The sequence below is a fragment of the Cydia splendana genome, chromosome 2 (genome assembly GCF_910591565.1).
Source record: "Cydia splendana chromosome 2, ilCydSple1.2, whole genome shotgun sequence".
In the NCBI taxonomy this organism is placed as follows: domain Eukaryota; kingdom Metazoa; phylum Arthropoda; class Insecta; order Lepidoptera; family Tortricidae; genus Cydia; species Cydia splendana.
The window spans coordinates 19,571,931-19,584,842 of record NC_085961.1 but is presented as its reverse complement, the minus strand read 5'-3'; the positions used below and the strand labels follow the sequence as shown (position 1 = coordinate 19,584,842).

At 40.2% G+C, this 12,912-nt stretch overlaps 1 protein-coding gene across 1 annotated transcript in view; it reads right to left on the bottom strand.

Moving 5' to 3' along the window:
• Positions 1 to 12,912, bottom strand: part of LOC134801184 (collagen alpha chain CG42342) — a 283,499-nt gene that overhangs the window by 94,228 nt on the left and 176,359 nt on the right. The window lies entirely within an intron of this gene.

The window sequence follows — 12,912 nt, the reverse complement described above, 5'->3', positions numbered from 1 at the left end:
TCGTCTGGACACGTTTTTAATGGACAAAGTAAAAGCTGTAACAGACAGGCGTACCGGACAGGGACCGGGGTCCAATTAGTAGGTATATTTCTTTCTTGCTCTCACTTATAGCTGCGTCCTTAACGGACTTATTACGTACCAACTTCGATCGAACATGGAACAAGCTTCGGACTGGATCAAAGTCGCGGTCCGGTACGATTAGGTAGAAAAACTCCGCGAGCCCTTACAAAGCTCTGCTTTTTGCTAGTATAATTAATATATAGGACAAAGAGAGCTCTCTCGTGGAACTTTTTGCATCCATTTTGAAGCGCCATCTGTAGTTCTTAACCAGAAATATCAACGTCAATATCAGGGGGGAGGGGTATAAATACCGTCTAAGTATGTTGCGAACGTAAAAACTTTGAAAAAAGGCTTCAGGGTATTTATTAATACACGAAAACAGATTAGGTACTGACTGTTGATGTAAATAAAGTAGGTACCTATCATACACGGCTAGCTGGAATAACACACAATTGATCACGAAACAAAATTACACGCAGCAGGTTGTGAATCTACTCACCATGATTTTTTATGAATTTTCTGGTAGGTAATAAAGTTCTCAGCAACTATAATGGTATGAAAACCGTTGTTGTTGTTTGTAAAACCGTAAGTATTTTTATTTATCTGAATTATGTCGTAGTACAGACAATAAATACGGTGTTTTAATATTTTGAGTTTTATTTGACTAAGTTGTTATTTGTGACAAACGCCACCATGGCAACGATGGATATAATAATCTGTTCTATCAGATGTTTTTTTGTTTGTTTCATGCCCTGGATACAATACTTTTAAGACGTTTTGACGAAATAAAGGGAAGCCATATTAAAAAAAAAGTATAGCGTTAAGTAATATAGATGGCGCTATTTTTTTCGAATAAAGGGCTTTATATACGACTGTCCCTCCCCTGGATTTAAGTCACCATAGAAATTAAAATAAATTGTACCTGTGCTAAGCCGAAATATTTCCTGTCAAATGTCAAATACCTATATTATGTTTATTTTATTTTGTTTTTATCTTGCTAATTATTTCAAAATGGTAAATTAAAAAACGATATTATAAAAGTGTAAACCGAGCACTTTCATTTGATACTAAACTCGACCATGTTTTTGCAAATAAAATGACCAGAATAGCAAGACCTCTCACAAACAGCTTTTTGGTCTTCTAAGCTCTTCTATCTCAATAATCCCTTGATCGAGCCTGCTCATAATTTAATGACTAAAATATAATGCCCTCGACTACACGTTCACCCAATTTCATTTAAATTAGGACAAATTTACTTAAGAGCTTGAGTATCAAACTATCCTCTGACAGTTTAAATACATCGAAATGCCGGGACGTGCCGCTAGCCGGCAGCGTGTCCCAAGTCGAATGTAAGAACTTCGCTTCGCTTCGCTCGCTCGTTCGATAAGATTATAAAGCATAAACACTAACCTAAATAAAACCATTATAAGAAATTAGGTACTTGAAGTAACGACTGGCTGATATAAATAGAGTAAATAATACAATAAACAAATGCGGGATTAATTAATTAAAAAGAGAAGCAATACATGTCACAAGCTATACAAATCTACGCAATATATAAGACCCCCTTGTTCGCCGTTAAATTTATAAAATCATTATACTTCACCCCTTTCACATGCATATCGCGTGAAAAGGACAAGTAGCATTTTACATTTGGCGGAGAGCCAGTTCAATATCCTTTTATTCGAGGACCACACAAAAAGCAGTTAGCGATTGTTTATGATCTATCCTGCATATCGCTTTTGTTTTAATACTGTTTTGCTCTCGTTCTTTATTAGTCCTGAAATGGAGTTTATTTATAATATGATCTGCTTAAAACCTACAATTTTTAGGGTTCCGTACCCAAAGGGTAAAACGGGACCCTATTACTAAGACTTCGCTGTCCGTCCGTCCGTCCGTCCGTCCGTCTGTCACCAGGCTGTATCTCACGAACCGTGATAGCTAGACAGTTGAAATTTTCACAGATGATGTATTTCTGTTGCCGCTATAACAACAAATACTAAAAACAGAATAAAATAAAGATTTAAATGGGGCTCCCATACAACAAACGTGATTTTTGACCAAAGTTAAGCAACGTCGGGAGTGGTCAGTACTTGGATGGGTGACCGTTTTTTTTTGCTTTTTTTTCGTTTTTTTTTTTTTGCATTATGGTACGGAACCCTTCGTGCGCGAGTCCGACTCGCACTTGCCCGGTTTTTAGTACAGTCAAAACGATTTGCTAATATGGAATTTATATGAAAACTAATATTGTGCCGTCACGGTCAACTCACGTACTTTTTGTATTTAGCTATGCGATTTATTAAATATAAATTGTGTTTAAAAATAACTGATATCTATGTTTTTCTAATAATTATCTGGTGCTTTATTGTTATTTGTGTCGGTCACACTGAAACTTACCTATTGTTTATTTGTTCTATATCGGGCACATTTAAGATGTATGTGTATGTGTCTGATTACAACATATGCCTACATGTTATTTCCCCTTTAGGATTCTGTGCCTATATTGGGTATTTTCTTTAATGCCTAGTTATTTATTAAATGCATGAATATCGATTGCCTACTTATAAAGACAGGCTTTTTAAGTGGGATATTATGGAAAAATCCGTAACTGTTGTTGGTTTGAACTGAAACCTTAACTAATTAATTCTGACTATTTAAAGTTTTATACGATATTTTAACGGCTTTAGCTTAAAGTGAGTCATTCACGCTAGGCCGGGCCGGGGCCGGGCCGGAGCTTCCGGCGCTTCGTTTTCTATGGAAAGCACCACGTGATCACCGATCAGCCGTCATACAAAATGACATGTCGGACGCCTCGGCCCGGCCCGGTCTAGCGTGAGTCATACTTAAAGTGAAAAATTATACTGACATAAACGTCGTGGATGCCAAACTACGAGTAAGATGACAGAAATGTAGGTAACTAAATCTACACAACGTGCCGTGAGAAAGTTAAACCATCCAAGCCAGCCAAGGTAAGATAATAACAATAGTAATCTTTCATATGAGTTTCAATCAAATACATTTGTGTAAATATAATGAAATGTATAAACTATTCAGTATTTTATACACGGCACTTGATTTGAATGGTACGCCATTGAGCGGCGCCCGCCGCGTCGCGACCAGACGCGCGGAAACTCAAATCGCGCGAGAAACGATACGCAACAATGTATTTAAATAAAAGAGGTTATAAATCGTGGGGAGATGAGTTTATCCACGTGATTCATGTGTCTACGGAACATCGTGACTGCGAATGGTCCAGTATTACTTTTTTGACATTGGAAATGTCTTTTCGTTCGCTCCAGTATAGGCTCCGATTTTGACGAAAAAGTGCGATCCCCTTATATCTCGGAAAGTTGTGAAGATATGATATTAAAAAATAGGCTCAAAAGACGCATAATCACGAGAGCTGTAAGGTGCAAAAATAATTATTCGAGAAAGTCAAAAACAAAAAAAGTTATGGTCAAAATAGTGAAAATAAAATTAATTTTTTTCCGAATTTTTGATTTTGGTGCTCGATAATTTGGAAACGAAGAATGATATCAAAAATTTGAGAAAAACGGCTCTGGACAATTTAGTCAGCTACAATTTGAGCCTAAAACAAAGACGATCGGGTTAAGGGTTTGCCCTGTAGCCTAACCTTTAAATAGTCAAAAAGTCAGAACGACATTTTTCACATGACATTTATGACTTCATGTTTCGCAGAGTTCGTTATCGGTGTTTGTTGTGAATCGATAGGGAGAGGGAGAGGGAGAGGGAGAGGGAGAGGGAGAGGGAGAGGGAGAGGGAGAGGGAGAGGGAGAGGGAGAGGGAGAGGGAGAGGGAGAGGGAGAGGGAGAGGGAGAGGGAGAGGGAGAGGGAGAGGGAGAGGGAGAGGGAGAGGGAGAGGGAGAGGGAGAGGGAGAGGGAGAGGGAGAGGGAGAGGGAGAGGGAGAGGGAGAGGAGAGGGAGAGGGAGAGGGAGAGGGAGAGGGAGAGGGAGAGGGAGAGGAGAGGGAGAGGGAGAGGGAGAGGGAGAGGGAGAGGGAGAGGGAGAGGGAGAGGGAGAGGGAGAGGGAGAGGGAGAGGGAGAGGGAGAGGGAGAGGGAGAGGGAGAGGGAGAGGGAGAGGGAGAGGGAGAGGGAGAGGGAGAGGGAGAGGGAGAGGGAGAGGGAGAGGGAGAGGGAGAGGGAGAGGGAGAGGGAGAGGGAGAGGGAGAGGGAGAGGGAGAGGGAGAGGAGAGGGAGAGGGAGAGGGAGAGGGAGAGGGAGAGGGAGAGGGAGAGGGAGAGGGAGAGGGAGAGGGAGAGGGAGAGGGAGAGGGAGAGGGAGAGGGAGAGGGAGAGGGAGAGGGAGAGGGAGAGGGAGAGGGAGAGGGAGAGGGAGAGGGAGAGGGAGAGGGAGAGGGAGAGGGAGAGGGAGAGGGAGAGGGAGAGGGAGAGGGAGAGGGAGAGGGAGAGGGAGAGGGAGAGGAGAGGGAGAGGGAGAGGGAGAGGGAGAGGGAGAGGGAGAGGGAGAGGGAGAGGGAGAGGGAGAGGGAGAGGGAGAGGGAGAGGGAGAGGGAGAGGGAGAGGGAGAGGGAGAGGGAGAGGGAGAGGGAGAGGGAGAGGGAGAGGGAGAGGGAGAGGGAGAGGGAGAGGGAGAGGGAGAGGGAGAGGGAGAGGGAGAGGGAGAGGGAGAGGGAGAGGGAGAGGGAGAGGGAGAGGGAGAGGGAGAGGGAGAGGGAGAGGGAGAGGGAGAGGGAGAGGGAGAGGGAGAGGGAGAGGGAGAGGGAGAGGGAGAGGGAGAGGGAGAGGGAGAGGGAGAGGGAGAGGGAGAGGGAGAGGGAGAGGGAGAGCTGAACCCTGCAACATAGGCACAAGCTGTTTTGGTCATCTCTCGTCGCGTCAAACTGCTGTCAAGAAAAATACATATCTTGCAGCAAATGGGCCGCTGCCGATCAAGACTCGAGTGACGATAACGGCGATGTGGCTACCACTTCTCGAGTTGACTACGGATTTGCCGTGTAATGTGCGCACGATTATGAGCCATTAAATATAGGTTCCGGAACCTATATTTAGTTAGGCGTATGGGTGACGCCAACCTGTCAAGCTGTCAAAATCGTTGGATCAATTTTTAATTTTGTCAACTATGAACGTCACACGTCTACATAAATAAAAGGTCATTGGCCACGGCGACAATTATTCAAACTTCGATCCGCGTGTGGAAATTTTGCAATTTGTTTGTTCACATGCGTTATGTCCAGGATACTTGTGTTAGTCTAAGAATAAAATAATTATCATTCAACGTTGTAGTTTTATTTTGTAACTTTTTCCTTATCCAGACTTTCTCGTCGCTCAGCGACAATATTTTTTCGAATTCCGTAGATTCATTTCCAATGTGCTCGATAGTCGTGTGAGGCACGAAATCTGTGAATTTTTTATAGGATTTTCCTTTTTTGTTTAAGAATATTACATTAAATATTGTATTCCTTTGGCGTTAACACTTGAATCCCTCACTACGCTTATTATTCTATCTAAGAATCCCTCTACGCTCAGGATTTAAGTATAGAATCCTTCGTTTTGTTCAAGATTCAATGTAAGTACGCCCTCGCCGTAAATATTATTGTCATTTTGCTCCCTTGTGACACAATCTATTTACTATTGCAGTAATCAAATGAAGCTATCAACTTATAGCTAATATAGCTTATATCTACTAAAGGTACACATCTTATGTATGCATCCGCGCCAGTGGCTGGCATCTTGTAAAACGACTAAATGAGCTTTATATGTATTTATAATTTTTTTGTAGGTACTCAAACCCGAAAATCTTTTCACGGATTAACGCCTTGACTGCTTTTAATTGAATTTGGCATTTAGTGGTAAAAAGCTTATTAAACCTTTTTTTGGTTTCTAGAAAACCACATTCTTGCGGGCGGGAGAGGTTGACATGAACCGCATCACACGCGGTCAAAGCCGCGGATACAGCTAGTATGTAGTATAAATGATAAATCTTGCAGCTTCTGGCAAATAAAGAGAAACATACATTGCATAACAATGACAATATGTGTCGTTTATATTTGTCATAACATAGGTATAATATTATTGTGATTTATGGATTCCTACGTTTCTAGCTCTGCAAGTTACTAAAGCTAGTTCTCACTGAATTACGTAACAGTTATTCTGTCTGTCAGATAGTCGGTGTTAAATGGGTTATTCCGACTCCGCGGCGCGCTCGCTCCATTGTTCGGCATAAGAACGAGACAGGAATATGACAACAACGTGATATCAAACCTTTTCATAATCCCAATGGCTTTGTTGTCGTTGTAAGTTATGGACGCACCTTGCGTTACAGCGAATCTTATCCTCGACCATTTCATGCTACTAAGTGTATTGTGAAAACTAAAATATTTATATCTTTCACGATAAATCCCGTTTTTAATATCATCTCTTTATTCCTTGAACAGTTTTATTAAAATTGTATTTATACAATTTGTATTTGTATTTGACAGCTTGGTAGTTTATACCACATATTAGAACTTTGCAAATAATAGAAAGGCAAAAACAGCCAAAAAAACTAAAGCTACTGGATAAATTGGCAGCTTCGATTTCAGATAAGGTAAGTACTGTAGTACATTTACAAATTGGAAATACGCAAATACACTAAAAAGGATTGAATGAAAATCTTCTTTGGAAAGCTAATGAAAATGCATAAGTCCGCAAACAACGCTGCTGGGAAAAGCTGAGATTTATGGCAAAAAAAAACCATACCAACAATATCAGTATATTTTTCGAGCTGAGTTTCAGATTAAATGCGCAAGTAACTTGTAAAAGGATGATCTCAAGAACATGATAAATTGTCTTCACTTAAGTAGAACGCTGGTTCTAAGAAGTGTTTCGCCAACATTGCTAGACGGGGTTTATATAACTAAAAATGTTCTTTTTATGATCAACTTCAGAAATATTTGATAGTCTTAACAAGATTTGTCTGTCACGCCAAAGTATCTACTACCCTTATTGTTTTACAAATAGTGAAAGACATATCAATACTTATTTGTTGATAATGGTATCAGATGCTATTGCCGCTAACTGTACTCAAATTTTACTTCCGTGCCTAGGTTGCTTGCAACACTTAAGTGGTAAAATCTGTCTCCTCGAAATTCTTGAGTACACCAAGTATTCGTGGTTTTGTCTATTCTACTCCAACACTGCTACAATTTACAAGTAGCAGTACGTCTATTAAGTCCTCTCGTGTGAAGGCTGCGGCCTAAATCCAATTTCCTCCGAGATAAACTGAGAGATAACACCGACAGACCGTTGAATGCAATCTGTTGCTCTCGAATGCTATATATAGTTGCATATCACATCACATTCCGTGATAGTAGGAGCGTAAACGGAACGATTCAGAATATTCTTAATCCGTTTAACTCGATGTTTCAGTTAATCCCCCTTATAATCCATCATGTTCATACGAGTCCCACGGGACGCTTGCTCGGGGCGTCCATTACCGGTCTGTATTATTTATCGGCTTGCCCCCGACTAGAGCAAGTTTAGTGTAGGTACCTACCTACGGAAGCAAGGTACTGTAGTAAGTACTTAAGCATAACAGTCACCAGTCACTGGCTCGTAAAGTTGATTATTACTAACTCGTAATTTTTAAATATTATATTCGATTTCCTCGCGACTTGAGCCTTGAGCGTCAATTTGGTTTTGAAGCTTTCGAGAAATTAACTGTTAGCTCTAGTTCCAAATTTGACTTATTATATTTATGTATATATGTTGTTGTATAACACTGTTCAAAACAGCAACTGGCTACAATCCACAAGATTGTTTGTTATCTTCAATTGCCAGTCTGTCATCGGGTGGACTAAACGGCTGCCCGCCGACAGCCGCAAGCAGCAAAGCAAAAGAGCCACAGCATCCGAGACAGGGCGCTCTTCCCAGAACCTGTCAGGACTGTTTAGGGCCACACCCGATTATAAATACGTGCAGACAATCGCCAAGATTAATCTGGTAGGTATTTATTTATACAAACATTCAGTCTGCCCATCCCTTACACAGTGCAAAAAAGATTTCCGGTAAATCACGAGTGGCTATAGCTTTTTTTTAAGCTTACTCAGTTTCTGAACAGAATTTCTATACTTTAGGCACCTATGGACAAGTATTTTAATCTGGTTATATTGAAACCTGTGAGTGGTATCTGATCGAGCCAGCTCAAGCATTAAAAAAGTTTTTTTCGTAATTTCGACGACATATTGCAAATGCGAACATGGAGAACCTGGTGATCAAGTCGGAAGGTGGCCAACGGAACTCCTAGATTAACTACCTTTAATATAATGTAACGGCCTAGAATGAGCTGTAATAATCCGTACACGCGCGGTTTCTGCCGATAGCATGCAACTAGTAGACGCGTCGGCGCGCGATCGAGCGAACGAACACCTACTTGGCTGTCGCGAGTGACAGGCTGCAGCGGAAACATTTTAAGATTTACAACCTACCTTTATGTTCCGTATAATTTGGCCAAAGCGAGTGACACGTAGCAGCGGAATATTTATGAGTTCCAGTTAGGTCTAGGGTAATAGGTATGGGGAATCCATAGGCTTCTGTGCCTCGCGAAGTTTTAATTGCATGAGTGTCTGCCTAGTATTATGTCCATTTTTGTGTAAACCTATGAGAAGTTTGGACATTATGAGTATGAGCCACGTCCCGCGTATCACCATACTGAGGTACTAAGTCTTCATTTCTGATCTCCATTTTATAGCCTAACTGTAGCACATGAGGACGAGAAATTTAACTGCTACCAGGTCGGATAAGAGGGTCGTTGTTGTCGACGTGAAAGCGTGATAACGACAGTGGCTGTCTCTTTCAATCACGCTGTGTTGAAAAGCGGTTTTGCTCTATAATTTGAATTTCAGCGTATAACATAACTACCTATGCTTTATATGCCGGCAGCAGTTCAGGTACAAGTTTTTTTTATCTGTAACCTCCATCAGCTTATAACATACAGTCCTCTGTAACGCGCTCCGCCTGTCCAATCCATTTGTTCTTACCGGGCCGTCGGCAGATACGATTACTAACTTCATATGTATGTGCTACTCTTTTTGTGCAGCTTTACTCGCTCGACTGAACCCCTTTCCCATCCCTTTCCTCACCCCCTATTCGCTGCGATACGGGTAACTTCCATCCAACGCTATTGCTAGTAAATGCACCTTTGAGAGAAATTGAACTGAAGCTCGAATGCGTTTCTTAGATCCCTTTTAGGATAAAAAAATGCATATATTAGATGTTTTAAGGGGAGTTAAAAATCCGCATTTTTGCAAAATACTGAAGCTGAAATATAACGGGCGACTTATTACAGATGTCGACAATTTATTCCGTAACGTCCTAAATGAAGAAGCTTGTCCTTCGTGAAGAAAAATCCGAGGACATAAAACATTTTTGTAGCAAATTCTCAAAGTGAGTCCTGGGAGAGGGCGGGGACAGGGTAGGACAGGGCAAGACAGGGTAGGGCAGTATATTAAATTCCGCGCGGACAACAATTTACTCATTAGAGAGCCGCCGGCAGGGGACGAGATGTGAGGAATGGAGCGGCGACATTTGTCTCCGACTGTGCTGCGCTGCAAACTAGAACAGCGAGTGCGCAAGGAGCCACTTTAAATATCAGTTCTTTTTTTTAAACGAATGTATAAAAAAATAAAACCCCCGGTAATGATGACAATCGTATGCAGAAAACGAAACTGAACGCTATCAATTCCATTCATTACCTACTTACGTTTATCTTAACGTTTCTTTTCATTCTCTGCAATAGATTGTTATCTTGGCTAGGCTCCCAGGAATAGATATCGATAGTTAAGCATTTACCACGTCTTTAGGCTAGTCGTTAAGTCGTTGTTTGTTAAGAATAATTTCATCTTGAATGTCAATTGTACCTTACGGCTTGCTGACACTCGACAATAAGAACCATTTTGCTTGAAAACTGCTCGGGTACTTTTAACCTGTATTAAAATATCCGCGTGTGTTATTATACGTCATCAACTCATAATTTTCAGCTCATAGATCACTATCTTCGACATAGAAAGGCCAAACCTATAAAGATGTTCAAGAGGGCGTACTCGTAGAATAATAATCTTTCAACAGACATGTCACCATTGACAGCTGACAGGTATATATCCATTACCGTAACAAGATTAACTATAACGTTTAAATCGCTCTCCAGGTATAGGATGTACATGTACAAATTGTACAATTTCGTTGTTCAAAGTGAAAGATCTTTTCATCAGTGTACTTTGTCAAGATTTACTGACCCCCAGAGCGACATATTATAAGCTTCTCTTATCTGGCCGTTTGTTGCTCAAAGCGGTGTCATTACTGCAATTCTTTTGCAAATTATTTTGGTAATTTCGTAAATCATAAATAAAATTTCTGAGACACAAAATATGAATAAATTGAATGCTTACTTTAATTTAACAAAACAGACTGTGTAAAAATTTTTGTGATGATTTTAAATAAAATGTATCATCAGCATCACCATCATCTCCCAAGCGTTGTCCCGGCTTTTTGCCACGGCTCATAGGAAACTCTCTACAACTAAACCCAAGAATAGGAGTAGGGACTAGTTTTCACTTACAAAAGCGAGTATACCATCTGGCCTTCCAACTTAGAGATTGGAATTGGGATTAGTCTAATTGAGTTAAGTAAAATGCATCATTCAAAGAGAAGTCAGTAGGTATCCAAAGATCTTAATTATTGATAGTGATTACAAAATTTACAAATAACAGTATTTTGGTTTAGCATACTGAAATCAAAGTGTTAAAATTAAATTGTACCGGTTTGTAACTATTTCTTGTTTATATGTATTATAGTACTACTCTAAGTTCTTTAATACTTAAATAGGTACGTATTTACTGCAATGGGCATGGGTAATGGAGAGCAAAGAAAGCACAGTGGAGCTCACAACGTCGAGTACCGACATTTGTCGCCGCTAAGACAGTCGTAAATATCATACACGTAGTGTTCGGCGAGAAATGTACAAGCTACAAATGTAACCAGACTGTATATTAATCCGTTCGTGTTTTAAAAATTATAAGGAAAATGAAAGTGCAAAAAAAGGACTAAGTATTCTCAGGTGGGTGAAATGCTAATTCAAGTGGAAGAAGATTTGGCTACGTGAGAATGCCTTGTATTATGATCAGTTAGTAAAAAAATCCAATAAATACCTACAATTATTTTATAGGAAAGAGGACTTCACTGAACATTAATATTATAGAACATGTTTTGATGCAATATATATTAACCACAATAACCACAGCTATTCCCCTTCGTTTGATTTACATAGTGGTTATTGTATAGAAACTAACCGCAGCCAAACAACTGGGCTATGGCAAAATAAATATTATCCTAGCGTTTAATGGGGACGTCTTCGATAGTATTGACTACTATAACTATGTTATCAATACCATTATATAAATAATCCATACCTAACTTTAATCGCAGGAAGATAACGCGTTACTTTGAGTGCAGTTTCCTACAAGTCCCCTCTTCGCGGGAAACTTTCAGACACCAATAACCTTATTATTACTTTAACGCCAGGTTTATTATGTGTAGGTACGCTTTATAAGATTGGAGTTCGTGTTAAAACTTTGAAAACTTTTAGTAAATTGCGCAAGATAAATTAACTACATGGTACTTAAAGTTGATTAGGTATAAGAAGTTACGTTCCCTTCTCTCTTAAAACTACCCTACAGCTACAGGCTTAGAACTCTTTCTATGCCAGTAAGGTAGTATATATACTCAAACTATAACTATCAATACTCGATATTATCTATAAAAAAAAATAGCTGTGATGTTCCCAAAAACTAAAACAACATGCTGCGAAACAAAAACAAAACAAAACTAGGCACGCAAAAAGAGCTTCCACAGTATTTAGGTATGTACAGTAACTACTCTGCTCATCGTCAAGTGACAACCAGCCCACCGCAACAGACCGCTGCCCCGCCGGACCAGCTCGGTCCTATGTGCGCGAATCCAATTAAGCGGCGCGACGCCGTTTAAAATAAAATACGTCGCGATCCGCGAAATCCGGAGCGTTTCAGTCGCCTAACAGCTCTACATAAATTATTACGGCTTACTCCGATTCCACTTTTTTACAGCCCACGATTTTTCAAAAAAGAACGAGAATATAAAATTTTACGAGGACCATTTTTCAGTTTAAAACTTTTATCGCACGTGCGTTGACGCGCTAAACTATGTAAATCTGTTTTATTAGTATTAGATTTGCTTCTGAAAATTTAACATTTCATCGAATATACATGTCGCCTGCAAATTGTAAGTATCCGCCGTTTACAAACGGCGTCAGCTTACAAACGTTTCGCCGTTTGCAAAATGAATGTTGCCGCGGCATTTTGGTCGAATTAGTTCTTTATTTTACCACGCGTGGCGCTGCACATCAAAACTATGAAAACGTTGGGGTGTCCATCAAATCCGGAGTTCTTGGATGGTCCTTCCGCACTGTTTCTTTTTAAAAAACCATTTCTTTCACAACTTAACTAGACGGAAGCGGAGTCCCACTTCGCAGCGAACCTAACCTACCTCTCTAAAGCTCACTTCCCTGAATGAAAGTTTAAACTCGCGACTCTGTAGCTTTCCATGTAAAAGTTTATAAAACGTAATTATTCTTCTTAATAAGTACACTGAAAAAAGTACGCTTACCTTTTTAATATTCGGCGAATAAGAATATGTATTCATATTTTTTGCATAGGTATTCCAGTTTGCTTCAATCTGCCTATAAACTTTATACAGGGTGTTTGGTACATCGTTTGCCAAATTAAAACGGCAGATAGGTTGAGTCATTTGCTATCTTCCCAGGCCTAGAAATTTTTAATTTTGCGCATGTTTTTTTTTCAG